Below are 14,344 nucleotides of genomic sequence, written 5' to 3'. Positions count from 1 at the left end.
GTTTTTCCTTCCTGCTTTGACAATGCTGAATTATTAGAAACAGTTTGCTGTTAAAATAATAAAAAACCTCCTTAATGAATTACAGCTGGTTAAATCTAGGAGGCATTCTCTTTAGGGCACTGCCTTCTTTTCAGAGCACATATACCTCTTAACACAACAGGAAGAAGAGACTCACAAGCCATGCTGCCTATACCTCTCCTAGTCCTCCTCCCCACCCTATCCCCTAGGCTAACTTCCATGGGGAACATGACCTCTACCACCCAGTCAGAGAAGCCATTTTCAACTTGAACAGAAATTTTTTTTAAGAAGGGATGGAAAGGAGGGGTGCAAAAAGTGTTTTGCTTGCTCCAATCCTCCTCCCTCTCCCCTCGACCATCAGTCCAAGCAAGCATAGATGACGCAGGCTTCCTTATATAATAGCCCGTGATTTCCTAGACTGCAGGCCTTTCCCTTTGTGCTCTGTATACACTTACACACGCGCATACACATCGTTTTGCAGCCCCTGGCATCATGCCAGCACTCACCCTCGTCAGCTGGTTGACTCCATTCACAGAGAGGGGTTGGAGCTGACATAGAAAGAAAAGGTGGGGGAGGGAGGATGGGGGGGAGCTAAAACCCATCATTGCTACAGACAAAAGAAATATATAAAAAAAAAAAACCCTTAGTATCAGCCTTCTCTTGGAAGCTTCAGCTTAAGAAGACTGGGAGCTAGGGACCCCTACCAAAACACTGAAAGGAAGCTGGGAGGGGCAAGGAGCTGAAGCAAAGAGAAGATCTTTGTAGAGGAAACAAATCAGTCCGCCAGAAAATTTTCAAAAGCAATAGTGTTAATTTCTGAATCCTATTCAGAGACCCCAATACATCACACTCTACTAATAGCAGGAATAGGGCTGTGGATAACTAGAGACTTCATTTTCAGCTTTTTATTTAAAAAAAAGAAAAAAGAAAAAATGGACAGTTGAAAATACTTACAGGTACACATTTTCCTGCCGCCTCCTCTAGTAGTCAGAAAAATTGAGAAATAAGGGAATATCAACCAAAAAAAAGAGTGGGGAAAAGAGGAGTTTGGTTTATTTGGGGGGGGAGTTCCTTTTTCTCCCTCTTTTCTTTTGCATGTGGAACCCTCTCTGTAGCACTGGGGTAGCCCCATGTGTGCCAGCCCCCTTGAGAGACCTGAACAAACCCGGTCTCCAAGCGGGCACTGCCCTGCCAATCACATGCCGTACTGTTATATTAAACAAAAGGAACAGGGGATGCTTACTTTTACCCATGATGCCTAGCAGGGGCAAGGGGGGGGGAGGAGAGAAAAACCAGTTGCAGCCGGTTTATAACCTCAGGACAAGGAATTATCTCTTAATTTTTAAAGTCATTTGTGGTATAAAAGTCAGTTAGCCACCACCCCCCTCTACTTCTCTCAGTCTATTTTGGCATCTTGCCAAACTTTGCCTTCATTCATGACCAGTGATTTCCTTCTAAGGATGGTGTTTTAACTATTTAGTTCCCACAGTCAAAGGTCAAGAGGTATTTGCAATACCAATGATTCCAAAATCATGAGACCAGCTAGCCTCTTCTTTTATTACTGATTACCAAGAACTGGAGAGAAAAGTCACAGCTAGCTAGGATAACTGATGTTCAGAAGATGAATTCCCCACAGATTCTAAGCCCTATTGGGCAGCTATTTCCTGTCCCTCAATGCTACTCTGGGTGACTGTACCCCAATCTTGTATAAGTGTATTGATGACTTGTCACTTTATAATGGTATTTTTTTTTCTCAGCAAGGTAATCACAATAGATCCCTTCTCTGCAAAAATTTCAACTCAGTCCCTCTTCTTGAATCATTCCCACAGTTCACACCCTCCTATCATCTTTTTACAAAACGGCAAGGAAAATACGTCTCACTAGACATACAGATCCCAAGTGGACTCATCTATTAGAAGTAGGGTCAGAGCTCTCTGGAGGGACTTAGTCTTGAAATTATTTTCAGCTTAATTTTTCTACCTTATGCTCTAGGACAAAAGCTCCAAACCTTCAGGTGAGGAGGAAATATTTTTCCCTCTCTGAAACCTGAAGCTTACTAAAAAGTAGATGAGTAGAGAGAGTCCCTAACTGCAAATTCAGTGGTGTGGGAGATAATTCTAGCAATGTTCCTCTCAGAGCTGGGAATTCTGGCTGACAAACCACATAAGACAGGCTGTGTGGAAAGTTATATAAAGCAACAAAAACTGATCCAAAAATTAACCAGGTAAAGATTTGATGAAATTTAATAGGAATTAAATGTAAATCCTTTCTCCAATATAAGATAGTAAACACTGCTAAACAGATACACAAAAAATATCTTGGGATTTTCAGTAATAGATGTCAACACTACATATGTCAGACAGAAAAACTAGTGTGATCTTGGGCTGCAGTGATAAAAGTATGGTCTCCAGACCAAGGGAAGTTACATTGCCAGTGAACTCTGTTCTTGTTAGATAATATCTATAATACTGGGTTATACATATAATTATATTAAGTTCTAGCAACCATATATTAGTAGGATGATTGACAAGCTAAAGTGTGTCCAGCAGGATAACTAAGAATTATGGTAAAGGGATAAAATTCTATCATTCATATAAAGATCTCCTGAAGGAACCAAGTTTAACCTGAAGAAAAAGAAAAAGTCTCTGGAGTTTGTGACAAACTTAAGGACTATATTATGTGCAAGAAGGATGAAATTCTATTTGGCTAGAGAAGGCAGAATTAGTACCAAAGGATCAAATTACATGGAGACAAGATTTCAGTTCAAAATACAAAAAAAAAAAAGTATGAATTGCTGCTCTCTGGAGGTTTTCAGGTATGAGTTAAATGAAAGCCTCTTGCAGAAGGGAATCCATGATTCAGGTAAAGGTTAAAACTTGATGAACCCTAAACATTTAACATTATGTCTATGATATCTACTAGCAGCTTTGGAAAGCCCTTGCAAAGATCTCAGTCCATATGAAACACCTTACTTTACAAGAGCCTGCATTATTACCAAAAGAAACAAAACCTTTACAAAACTTAGGTTTTGTAAAATGTTTTATTTTATTAAGGTGAAATCAACAATTCCTAAGATCTCTTAATGAACTACAGCAATATATATTATGTGACAGATAAATGTTTTACAAATTTCACATTTGATCCTCACAACAAGCCTGAGAGGTGGGTACTATTATTATCTCTATTTTACAGTTTAGGAAACTTAGCCAATAAGTGGCTAAGACTGTATTTGGAGTCAGGTCTTCCTGGCTCCAGGGACCAGGCTCTCTACTACCCAATGTACTACATTATATAGCTTCCTCAACTATCTTTAACTTCAGAAAGCACTGTACCAGTCAAAATATCTAAGAAAATACCTTGTTTTTCTCCCAAATAGTCTTTTGGTCATGGAAGTAAGGAAAACAATCAACATTCCATACACCTCAAGGAAACTTAAGTTTGCACATGAAAAATATTTATCTCTAGTATGTTATAGAAAATGGTCTGTAAGAAACAGAATGGAGGAGGCTAGGTGGTGCAGTGGAGGGGTGGCTAGGTGGCGCAGTGGATAGAGCACCGGCCCTGGAGTCAGGAGTACCTGAGTTCAAATCCAGCCTCAGATACTTAATGATTACCTAGCTGTGTGGCCTTGGGCAAGTCACTTAACCCGATTTGCCTTGCAAAAACCTAAAAAACAAAAACAAAAAGAAACAGAATGGCACTGAACATATTTAAAATAGCCAGTACTAGGCAGTGGCAAATTAATTCAAACTGAACTGCAATAAAAAGTTTGCATCTACAACCACCAAGCTGAGCTTTGAGTGGTAAATGTGATGACAACAGTCAGAGAAAATGGCACTTAATGAGACTCTCAGAGATCTCTAAATCTAGAACTAATGCCATGTTATCAAATAACAAAAACATTAATATCTCTGAAGAAAAAGGAATTACTCTCCTCTTCCTTCAGTCTTCACCCATCAACATTTCCAAAAGAATTCTATTTGCAATCTTTTCACCCAAACTTGTTTCCATGTTTGACCGAAGTAAAGGATGCATGGTCCATTCCAGAGAGTACATTCACAAACACATTAGCCAGTGTAAGCACACTAAATGTTGTACTGTTTTTGAATATTAATCACTTTTCACACAACCTTTAAAATAAAATGCTTAGATATAATTAAGACAACATGATTTGTCAAGAATAAGCTTTTCCAAGTATTTTAATATTAGAGGGGTTAATATCGTTTTTTTGTTTCTTTTTTAGGTTTTTGCAAGACAAATGGGGTTAAGTGGTTTGCCCAAGGTCACACAGCTAGGTAATCATTAAGTGTCTGAGACTGGATTTGGACCCAGGTACTCCTGACTCCAGGGCCGGTGCTCTATCCACTGCGCCACCTAGCCGCCCCTTAATATAGTTTTAAATCACTACAAAATCTAGTTCTCACAGTAAACTGACATGTCATCAGCATGTAGTGTCAGAGATCATCTCAGCAAGCTAACAGGCTGCTGAACTTTTTTAAATCTATACCTTGTAAAGAAACAGCTATAGCTATGGTCTCTATATCATGCAGTTATGTCATGAGTCAATTCAAGTACAGAAACTCAAAAGAAAACTGAGGAATCCTACTGCATGTAATAAAAGTTCTGATGCCTTCTAGGATCCCAAATATTTCACACTATGATTTAAACAATGTTTTAGAAGAAGAAAAAAAGAAAATACACAGAGTAATCCACCAGGATAGTCATGATTATGTTGGCAATCTACTCTGGCCAATCTTAGCACCAAGTGGAATATCAACTAAGTATAAAATGCAATGGCAGGAAATTAATTCTTTCAGACACTACTAACAGAAAGATCCCATTCCTTCCCCCTATTTATATGTTGTCTCCTCCATCTCCCCCCAAGAGAATGTAAGCACTTAGAGGGCAGGGACTTGACTGGCTTACTTCCTGGTATATGTATTCTTAATGCTCACTGCAATTCTAGGCACACTTAAATGTTTTATCATTCATCAATTGCATCCAAGGTTCCCTATGAAAGACAAAAGACATGCAAAAGCAGAACTAAGAACAGAGCTAATTTTCCAAAGAATTACAATGACAACTAATCTAAAAGATGAAGAGGGAACCTCACATAAAATTAACCATTAACTAAAATGCTTGAGATACTACAGAACATAAAAATTAATCTTTTTAAAAATATACTTTTCTGCATTACCAGAAACAAACTGGGGGAAGGGGTAATTGGAGTTAATGATTCTTTGTAGTCAGGAAGACCTGAGTTCAAATCCATCCTCAGACATATACTAGTTGTGTGACCCTGAGAAATTCACTTGACCTGTTTGCTCAATTATTTGTTTTCTCAATTATTAAATGGAGATAATAACAGCACCCATTCTACAGGATTGTTATGAGGATCAAAAGGGACAATATTTGTCAAGTACTTAGTACAATATCTGTGTAGGTGCTCTATAAATATTTACTCCCTCCTAAGTGCATCTTCTACTTCTATTTGAAGGACACTCTTCTCTGGTCACTGTAAAGTCATATACCTCTCCCATTTGGACCACCTATCTAAAATCATGTCCTATTCAATACTTGAAAGACTCAATCCCATTACTAAGTAAGAAGGTAGGAAGCAGGAAAAAACAAAGGCCTTTCATGATCCTAATTCATTCTCCCAATAAAGCTTCCCTTTGATTAAGATAACCCCAATGGATTTCTGCTCTCAACAGGTTATACTGAGATCCAGTGAATGAGATAAGAGACATCAACCTGAAATACAATTGCTGACTGCACAAGTTCATGATTCACTTCATCAAAATGTGACAATCTTAGATCAAGTCACAGGACCTCCAGTTACCAATCCTTTAGATACCTGTAAATGAATCATTACTGAGAAAAGTGCAGAAAAAAAAAAATAAAGTGATGATGATTTGGGAAGGGAGAAAGATATGTGGAATATCTGAGTTTTCATATACACACACACACATCCAAACATACATACATATGCACACACATAAAATTGCTGGAGTTAAAACCTATTCTTTAAGATTTATTAAAATTCAATTTTTCCCCCTAAAATATGTGTTCTCATTACTAACATTAAATTCTCTTCACCTCAACAAGAAAAAAACCTGAAATATCTATGTACACATTGATAAAAATTTCCAGAATCCTAAGCTCAGTCAAAAGAAATTACCTATCAGCCAAAACTCAGAGACATTTGATTAGGTCATTATAACATAAAGAAGGCTCTTTGAACTTTTATATTAAAAATATTTTAATTGTATTTCATTGTAATTAGTTTCCTTTGAATTCCTTTATGTTTTATAGTATTCATTTGAAAAATGGTCCCTAGGTTTTACCAGACTCTTAAAAGGGGACCAAGACCCAAAAAGGGTAAGAACCCCTGCTCTAAATAATTCTATGAACTCCATAACTCTTTCCCTGATAATATCAGCCAGAAGCAATCACTCCTCCCTTTTATGAACTACTAATAATCAATAAGCATCTATTAAGTGCCTAAAGTGTTCCAAGAACCATGCTAGGAACAAAGAGACAATAAAATGAAACAAGAGCTTATATTCTAAAATAGAATGCTGCACTTAATGCAGAATGTTGTGCACTTAAAAACCAAAAAAAAGAATCCATTTGTCTACATGTCTGTCTATTCTACTAAAGTATAGCTCTGTGACAATACGGACAATTCTTACCTATCTTAATACACATGAAAGAAAGTCCTTCAATTTTATATTTATAGTATCCCTAGGTCTAATAATACACCGAAAATTTAGTCTTTAGTCTGTAAACTCTTCTAAGGACTGGTTTTAATGGTCACAATTAGGGATCTGCTAAAGGTCCCTTTCTTTGGGGTTAAGTGACTTGCCCAAGGTCACACAGCTAGGTAATTAAGTGTCTGAGGTGAGATTTGAACTCAGGTACTCCTGACTCTCTATCCTCTGCACCACCTAGTTGTCCCTAAAGGTCCCTTTCTTTGACACTTTCATACCTTTGACTCAAGATAAGGTCCTTCAGAAGTCCTCAAGCTACAAAGAAAAAAGTATCTGAGTACCTAACATGAGAAGAGATATGAAATACATACAAGCTCTAGATTCTTCAGTCTTTACAATAAGAGCTGAGATAAGAGAATGAACCAGAACAATAGGAAAACAAGAAAACTGGGTCATGGTAGTTTGAAGCAACTTCATACTGGAATGCCAAAGATTTGGGGAAGAAGAAAGATATTCACATAATCCAGGTTAGATATGAAATACAATGGCTTTTAGATGTTAATCACCTCCTGCTTAGGCATGTCTATGAGTCTAAGGAAATATGCCTTTATATAGTTTACATTCATTATTTTTAATAAACATGGTAATCTTATTAAGGCAACTTAGCTAAAAGGTCTTTATAGAAGAGACCTTCTAAACTAGCTCTTTAAATATACATATATGCTAGTAGTTGATTAAAGAGCTTTCTTTGAAGAACTATTTGTCTAAGTCATAATTTCAGTAGCTTTAAAGATGGTTCAAATAATTTCATTCTTTCTTGAACATTCACTGAATAAAGGAATAATCATTTATGTAGCATCTACTATGTGCCAGGCACTGCGCTAAGAGCTTTAAGAATACATTTGAGGGGGGCGGCTAGGTGGCGTAGTAGATAAAGCACCAGCCCTGGAGTCAGGAGTACCTGGGTTCAAATCCGGTCTCAGACACTTAATAATTACCTAGCTGTGTGGCCCTGGGCAAACCACTTAACCCCATTTGCCTCGCAAAAAAAAAAAAAAAAAAAAACCTAAAAAAAATACATTTGAACCTCACAACCCTTTGAAGTAGGTGCTATTATTATCCTCATTTTACAGTTAACCAGAGGTTAAATAACTTTTCCAGAATCACACAGATATTAAGTATCTGAGGCCAGTCTGGAACTCTGGTCTTCCTGAATATAGCTCTCTGTGCCACCTAGCGGCCTCCAATAATAAAAAGGAAAGATGGCAGTAGAAAGGAAAGTAGGGAGGCAATGCATATCAGATTACTAAATTATTTGCCTCTTTGCTCTTAATTTCACCAAAAGGGATAGAAGCAAAAAGAGCAGTACATACTTGCAAAGAAACTGCAAATTCAACATTTTTCTTAAAAAAAAAAAAAGCTGTGAAGCGAAAGTTTCTGCTTAAGAATAAGGTGGAGGCAGCTTGGTACAACAGTTAAAAACTTGCAATATGCTATTACCTATATGACTCTGAACATCTCAAACTGGATGTTCCTGTAGACATCTTAAACTCAATATGTCCAAAAATAAGCTCATCTTAAAGCCTCTAATCTTAATTTCCTTGCTGAAACTTGGGTGTCATTCTCAACTTCTCACTCTCACCCTTACCCTTCCATATACAATCTATTTCCAAGTTCTATCAACTCTATCTTCCCAAAACACCTCCTATAAAAGCTCCCTTTCTCTCCCTGAAATTGCTATCATCATGATGCAGGGATGCAGGCCCTCAACAATCTAATACCTGTATTATTTTTCAAGAGCTTTCTGGGTGGTCTCCATGCCTCAAGTTCTCTCAGTTACCAAAGCAATTATTTCCTAACACATAGGTGTGACCATGACCAAGTAAATGACCAGTAAAATGACCATTTCAGTCTTCTAAGACCTTGCTCTCATCCATGTTCACTATAGTCCAGTGACACTACCTCTCCTGCTTGAACCATCTCCTGACCCTGCATTTTCAGTGATTGTCCATCATGAATGTTCTCCCTTCTTGTCTCTGCCTCTTGAATTCTCTGGCTTTCTTCAAGTCTTGGGTAAAATTCACCTTCCCCAAGAAGTCTTTCCGGGTTCTTCCTCATTACTAGTACATTCCCTCTGAAATATATACCCTGTACACATCTTGTACATAGTTGTTAACTTGTTGTCTCCCCCGTTATAATGTGAGCTCCATGAGGGCAGGGATGGTTTTTAACTTTCTTTGTATCCTTTAGTCCTTAGAACAGTGCACCTAGCTCATGGTAAGTACTCAAATCATTAACTGATTAACTTGGTAAGTCACAACTTCTCTTAGCCTTAGCTTCCTCATCTATAAAATGAGCTTGGTCTGCAGTCCATGTTGGAGTAAGGTAGATCTGGTTTCAAGTCTGGCTAACAGACACATGGGACCCTAGGCAAGACACAACCTCCCAGAGTAACCATCACTAAAACTGACAGTATTAGTTTCTATTTCAGAAATTTCCTGCCTCTTTGAAATCACTGGCCCAGATTCCTCTAATCTTCCCCACATACAAAAAAAAAAAGAACTTTCCTTGTAAAGAAATTCAGTATTTATGTCTTTTTTTAAAATGGCAACTGCATTACAATAAATACAAATCTTCATTCCTGTTTGGATCCAGTAACCAGGGCTAAACCCTAACCATTAGCCTAATTAATACATGAAAAAATTCAAGAAAGACTATTGAAATAGATGTCCTTGAATTCAAATCAGAAGATATTTTAGTAACAGTGTATTTAAATATCCCATTTCTATGTACAGTTATTAGTTTGTGGAAAACTGTTGTGAAGTAAGAAAAAATAAGCTACTGCCATTTTGGATTCATACTGCTCTAGTAGGTATTTAATTGTCAAGTTTCCAACATTAAATTAGAATTAGGAACTTTAATAACAAGCAAAAGAGTACTTCACATAGAGGAGGGAGAGAGAAAGAATTAGATTTGGACTTCTTTGATTTTTTTAAATTTTTTTTTTGGTATTTTATTTTTCCCTGGTTACATGTAAAAGTTGATTTTTAAGATTCATTTTTAAAATTTTGAGTTCATAATCAATATGGAACTATTGTTTAACATGGTTATAAAAGTACATCCTAAATCAGATTGCTTTCTGTCAGGTGGAGAGGGGAGGGAAAGGAGAAAAATGTGCAACTCAAAACTTTGGGGAAAAAAAATTTGTAAAACTACCATTGCATGTAGATGGAGAAATAAATAAATAAAATAGTTAAGTGCCTGTAAAAAAAAAAAATAAATGAAACTTTGAGTTCCAAATTCTCTCCCTCCTGCCTCACACCCATTTCATTTAAAAAACAGGGAATTTGATACAGGTTATAAATCTGTAGCCATGCAATTCATTTCCAGAATAGTCCTGTTATGTAAGAAAACATAGACCCCCTCTACCTCCCCCCAAAAAGAATCTTCAATAAAAATAAATTTTTAAAAAAGTATGCTTCAATCTGTATTCCAACCAGTACTTTGGTGATGGATAGCATTCTTTATCATATGTCCTCCAGAATTGTCTTCGGTCATTGTATTGCTCAGAAAAGCTAAGTTATTTACAGTTAATCATCTTTTTTTTTTTAAGGTTTTTGCAAGGCAATGGGCTTAAGTGGCTTGCCCAAGGCCAAACAGCTAGGTAATTATTAAGTGTCTGAGGCCGGATTTGAACTCAGGTACTCCTGACTCCAGGGCCGGTGTTATCCACTGCACCACCTAGCCACCCCAACAGTTGATCAGTTGATCATCTCGCAATATGCTATCACTCTGTATACAGTACATTTCACTTTGCATTAGCTCATGTCTTTCCAGGTTTTTCCTGAAGGCATCCTGCTCATCATTTCTTATAACAGAATAGCATTTCATCATAATCACATAATTTATTCATTCAATCCCCAACTGATGGGCATTTCAACTTTCAATTCCTTGACACCAGAAAAGAGCTGCAATAAATATCTTTGTACATATAGGTCCTTTTCCTTTTATGTTTTTCATTTCTTTTGGAATACAGACCTAATAACAGCATTGCTAGGTTAAAGGTTCTATATAGCCCTTTGGGCATAGTTCCAAATTGCTCAACAGAATGGTTTAATAGGTTCACAACTCCACCAACAATAATACATTAATGTCTCATTTTCCCTGGATCCCCTTCAACATTTGTCATTTCCTCTTCTGCCCTATTGGCTAATCTAATAGGTATAAGGTATAAAAAATTGCACTTCTCCAATCTATAGTAAATTAGAACATCTTTTTTAAATTGGCTAAGCTAGCGTTGATAATCTCATGTGAAAACTGTTACTATCTTTTGATCATGTATCAATTGAGGAATGGCTCTTATTTTTCTCTATATTTGAGAAATGAGACCTTTATCAGAGAAACTTGTTTCAAAATTTTTTTCCAGTTACAATTCCCAATTATTGATTTGAACTTCTTTGACAAGGGAATAAGCAACAATTCAAATTCCCCTGAAAAAATCAGAATCTGGCTGATTTGATTTTATCAGCTAAAATTTCCTTTCAAAAAACACAACTATCAATAGTGACTACATGTAGCTTGTAATAAATATACCAAATAATGGTATATTTAACCAATCAGAATTCCCATTAAAACTGGATTAAAACCTGTTAAGGTTGATTCTCTTCTATCATTGGTATTATATCCTCCTCTGCTTACTATGAACAAACTAACATTAAACCTAACCATAATTTACTATTGAAAAGTAATTTCGGGGCAGCTAGGTGGTACAGTGGATAGAGCACCGGCCTTGGAGTCAGGAGTACCTGGATTCAAATCTGACCTCAGACACTTAATAATTACCTAGCCCTGTGGCCTTGGGCAAGCCACTTAACCCCACTGCCTTGCAAAATCTTAAAAAAAAAAAAAAAAGTAATTTCAACAGGACAGTTGGGGGAAATGTCAATAATGGGAGTGGGAAAGAGACTTAGCCTTCTTTTTTTTTAAGGTTTTTGCAAGGCAAATGGGGTTAAAGTGACTTGCCCAAGGCCACAAAGCTTGGTAATTATTGTGTCAGAGGCGGAATTTGAACTCAGGTACTCCTGACTCCAGGGCTGGTGCTTTATCCACTGTGCCATCTAACCACTTTTTCATAAAAGTTTAGCAGTCATTTTTTTTATTAAGTCAAAATGAGGTAAGAAAATATCAGTAAAAACTTTTATCACAAACACCAGAACTCTGAAGTTCATTATGGTTTTTAATCAGATCTTCTCAACATTTCCGTACTTTCCTTACTCAGCATAGGTCTTATTTATTTCAAGTTACCAGATATAATTTGATGGTATAGTCATTATTTTTCAGTCTTTTTCATTTCCAAAAATCTGTGTCAACTAGTCATGAAGAGATAAAGGTCATCACTGTAGCAAATCTTTAGACCAATGTGCAGGAGGAAATACCAAAGTAAGCCAAAGCTTTTAGAGAGCTGAGATAAGCACAGAAGGACAAAGTTTTCTTGACTATGAAGCAAATTGACAATATTCAAGAGTCAAACCCGAAAACCAACAAAAAATAAAATGGAGGCAGTGCTGTAATCAAGCACCAAAAGCACTGATCAGGGAAATGGAAGCGCGAGTTTTTCCAGCTTTGCCATCTGTAAAAAGTAGTGGGTAGGACTACATGATCTCTAAAGTCCTTCTCCACTCCAAGTTCCTATGATGGTAAAAGCTACCCAATGCTGTTATAATTTCAAAAGAAGGAACAACTCAACTTTGCTTTTATCTATCTCTCCTTTTATAAATGACTAGTTACTCCTTACGGATCAGAACAAAATCTTAAGTTCATTTTACTTGATTCAAAACAGTAAATTTTGCTATCTCTGAGGAATATGAATGAAAACCCACCAGTGAAAAGTTTCAGTATTTAAAGTAAATCATCTTTATTCTTCATCAAAGTAAGAACATATAAAGGGAATGGGAAGGAAAACAAAACAAAACAATGAAGTAGAAGGTCATCATCAGGACAAAGTCTCTAGGCCCTGTTCCTTAAATCAGCAACTGAGTCCTCACTACCTATTACAGAGCAAGCAGTATCTAGTTCCTAGACCTTTGGAATTTCAGTGATTTTCAACAATAGGAAGATAAGAATTACCAATGAGCTAAATACAATAAGAATATGTTTTTAGCTGTGAGTACAATTCTCCTACCCTTTGCTTTCTCTCACCGTTAGCAGTATGCTCAGATTATCAAATTCTGAAAAGATATGACATGACAAACTATAAAAAAAAAAAAGGTGGCATTTGATGGACAAATAAACTTAAGGTAAAGAATTTAACATGACTGGCCATGTAAGATTACAGAAAACAACATTGGTCAGACAAGGAGCTTTGTTGCTACAATGATCTGAGTTCAAGTTCCACCTCTGGCTGTGTGATCCTGGACAAGCACTTTAATTTCTCAATACTGCAGTCAACTCTGGAAGACTTTATGCTGCAGAGAAGATGTCAATCTTCATGGGTAGAGGAAATCGCCTCACTAGGAAGCTAACTATGAATTTACCAATCCAGTCCTAGTTCATTGTAGTACAATACAACACCGCAATATTGTTCAAACAAAGTCATTTTTCTAATTTAAAACAGAGCCCTGTCATCATTTTCTGGTTCTTTGAGAAGTATCTCCCCTCTTTATTTCCTAATAAAGCTGCTATTTCATTCAGTGACAGGAAAACAGATTGCAGATTACATCCCAGGGATTTTTATTTCTCTCCTGCTTTCTAAAATTGTAACTAATTCACCATTAAGTCACTAGATGCTTTCTCCTCCTTGGAATTCTTAGCCCCTTAGAAAATTCAGCTTAATAAATGTAACAAAATTATGAAGATCAAGCCTAACTGTAAGAGATATGAGAAGTTACTCCCAACTCCTCCTTTTGTGGAGGTGAGAGAACCCCCAGGAGCTACACAGTACACATATTTTCAGGCTTTTTTAATGTATGGATGACTTGTGCTGACTGACTCGTTATACTGGGAAGGCTATTGGGAAGGTTTTCAGGAAGGGAGAGGAAAGTACACTAGGGATAATCATGATGATGTAAGAGACAGAAAAGATCAAAAAAAAAAATTGTAAAAAGAAAAAAGCTCAGTTTACAAGCCATCTCCAGCTATTGAGTCTCTCATTGTCTGTCCAAATCACTGAATTTTGTATTTATTCATCTGTATTTATTGCTAGATTTCCCTCAATGAAATATAATCTCCTTGAGGTTAAGAACCATTTTGGGTTAGGGGTTTTTTGGTCTTTGAATCCACAGAGTAGAATCTGAGTTCAGATGTTCCCCCTAAAACTGTCAAATTCCTTTTATATAAGCAAATTCAAGAATCAAAGAACTGACTTGCTAGATTAGTGATTTTAGAAGGAAATCTGAAAATAAAAGTTTTTAGATGCTTATACTCTCTTCCCAAAAACCTGGCTATAGATATACTGCCTATCTGACAACTGGCAATCTGGTAATTTCATTTCTAGAAATTAAATGCAAAGATGGTAAATGAAATCAATAGAGATTGTCTAGAATTAGGTAAGTTTGATCACCTGCCATGTAAGTTTCTCAATTTCAAGTTTGAAAAAAATTAGTTCACTTCAGAAA

The 14,344-nt window shown here is 36.6% G+C and overlaps 1 protein-coding gene across 3 annotated transcripts in view; it reads right to left on the bottom strand.

Annotated features, from left to right (window-relative positions):
- Positions 1-14,344, bottom strand: part of GATAD2B (GATA zinc finger domain containing 2B) — a 110,940-nt gene that overhangs the window by 84,735 nt on the left and 11,861 nt on the right. The gene's annotated exons all lie outside the window — the stretch shown is intronic.

Source organism: Macrotis lagotis, chromosome 2 (assembly GCF_037893015.1).
Source record: "Macrotis lagotis isolate mMagLag1 chromosome 2, bilby.v1.9.chrom.fasta, whole genome shotgun sequence".
Lineage (NCBI taxonomy): Eukaryota > Metazoa > Chordata > Mammalia > Peramelemorphia > Peramelidae > Macrotis > Macrotis lagotis.
Note: the sequence above shows the minus strand (reverse complement) of the source record. Positions and strands in the feature narration are given on the sequence as shown.